Source organism: Miniopterus natalensis, chromosome 11 (assembly GCF_054644295.1).
Source record: "Miniopterus natalensis isolate mMinNat1 chromosome 11, mMinNat1.hap1, whole genome shotgun sequence".
NCBI lineage: Eukaryota > Metazoa > Chordata > Mammalia > Chiroptera > Miniopteridae > Miniopterus > Miniopterus natalensis.
The window spans coordinates 57,312,583-57,314,833 of NC_142091.1; the positions used below are offsets into that span (position 1 = coordinate 57,312,583).

At 40.8% G+C, this 2,251-nt stretch overlaps 1 pseudogene; it reads right to left on the reverse strand.

Moving 5' to 3' along the window:
• Positions 1-296: 296 nt before the first annotated feature.
• Positions 297-1,174, reverse strand: LOC148092033 (glyceraldehyde-3-phosphate dehydrogenase pseudogene; annotated as a pseudogene).
• Between the last annotated feature and the right edge of the window lie 1,077 nt (positions 1,175-2,251).

Sequence of the window (2,251 nt, forward strand, 5' to 3'; positions counted from 1 at the left end):
GGACTCATCCTGGCTCCTGCTCATCTCTCCTTCCATTTCTGGGTGTTTGCATTCTTTCTTTCTTTTTTGTTTTTTGTTTTCTTTCTCAATGGGTACAGAGTTCTTTATTGATGGAACATGATAAAGTAGGGCTCCCTAAACTCCTCCCTTTCTACAGGAGGTCTGGGATGGAAACTACTGATAATGGAAGACTCTTAATGTGTTGGGGGACTGAGCTGGGGCAGGGACTCCCCAGAAGCTCTTGGCCCCTTTCTTCCTTCTTATCCTTTCATTGAGGCTAGTGGTCCACAGGCCTGTTACTCCTCAGAGAACATGTGGACCATGTTCTGTAGCCACCCTGTTTCTGTAGCCAAATTAATGATCATACCTGGAAATGAGATTAACAAAGTCATCACTGGGGGCAATGCCAGCCCCAGCATCAAAAGCAAAAGAGTGGGTGCTACTGTTAAAGTCACCAGAGACAGTGTGGTTTTCAGTATAGGCCAGGATGCCCTTCTTAATGTCATCATATTTGGTAGTTTTCTCCAGAATGTAGGTCAGATCCATAACTAACACATTGGGACTGGGATACAGGAGGCCATGCCAGTGAACTTTCCCTTCAGTTTAGGGGTGACTTTGTCCACAGCCTTGATAGCACCAATAGGATGATGTTCTGGGTATCCCCATGCCCATCACGCCACAGCTTCCCAAAGGAACCATTATGGTTTTCTGGGTGGCCCTGATGGCATGAACTGTGGTCATGAATTCCCTCCATGATGCCCAGGTTGTCATGAATAACCTTGGCCAAAGGGGCAAAGCAGTTGGTAGTGGAAGAAGGTTGATGACAATCTTGAGGGTATTGTCATATCTCTCATGGTTTATGCCCAAACATGGTTGCATTAGCAGAAGGGGCAGAAGTGATGATGACTGTTCTGGCTTTGTTCTTCAAGTGAGCCCCAGCTTTCTCCAAGGTAGTGGAAGCACAAGTGGACTCCATACACATTAGTACAGCATCATCCCATTTGGTGTGGGCAGGAACTCATTCCTGGAAGATGGATATGGACTTTCCATTGATGACAAGCTTCCTGTTCTCAGCTTTGTACCATAACTTGCCACAGATAGAATCATACTGAAATATGTAGACCATGTAGTTAAGGTCAGTGAAGGGGTCATTGATAAGGACAGTATCCACTTTTCCAGTGTCTCAGGGATGTGGCTGGCACAGCACAAGAAGATGCAGCTCTTTGTGGAATAGGGAGGAACAGAGAGCTTCATTTCTTTAATAATTATTACATTGTGCTTAAGATTCACCTCAGGCTTAGAAGCCTAAAGTTTGTATGCAGCTAATTCCTGTCCTTTTTAAAAATAAAAACTACCTCTCTATTTACAGCCTGTGGCACCAAGCCCATTTCTCTACGATGGATGAAACAGCATAGTAATTTCAAACACCAGATTTTAGTAGTCTTAAACGTAGCCTCACAACTCAATAGGTGCTTTTCTGTAATTCATCCAACTACCAATAATGAGAAGTCTTACCAATAATGTTCATTATGCTTTTTTATAAATCTGAAGATCATTCTCAACACTTAAAAAATATATACATACATAAATATATGAATATAGATATAATTATATCGGTTGATAAAATATACCAGTTAGTGTGCAAATCTCAAGTTCACTTTGTTATCCATGCTCTGAAATTGGTATACATGCATCTGGGGTTATAAATGTTATTTCCTGCTTGTCCCCTGTTTATTTCATGAGTGAATCACTGGGCACCGCCTACACTTTGTTCTCATATCAGACGTGCAACCTTCCATATACCAATCAGTTTCACAGGTTTACCTGAGTATTTGTTCTTTTTCTTCCACATCCAATTTAATAATTTGATTGTGCCAGATAGAGTTTAGACAAATATATTCTTCCCTGCTCTTACGAAGTCACGCTAACTTAGCTTGTGGAGGCTTTAACTTAGAGGTATTTATATTCATACTAAGTAAGAGATGGTCAATTATTATAAAAGTCCCTTTTCATTAATAGTTCCTACTTTATTAGTATGCCTTATAAATTATCATTTTCCAGATTTTTCACATTTTTCATAGCCAAATCAAAAATTTGTGTCTGCGGGCCTTGAACTCAACAAGCCTCATTAAATTGGGGTTGAAGGGAGACATTGTCAATCTCTGCTAGGTGGGTGCCTCAGACATCTCAGCAACAGAAGGATTGAATTATATAGGACCCTTTGTGTATCAGGAGAAACACATATTAGAGA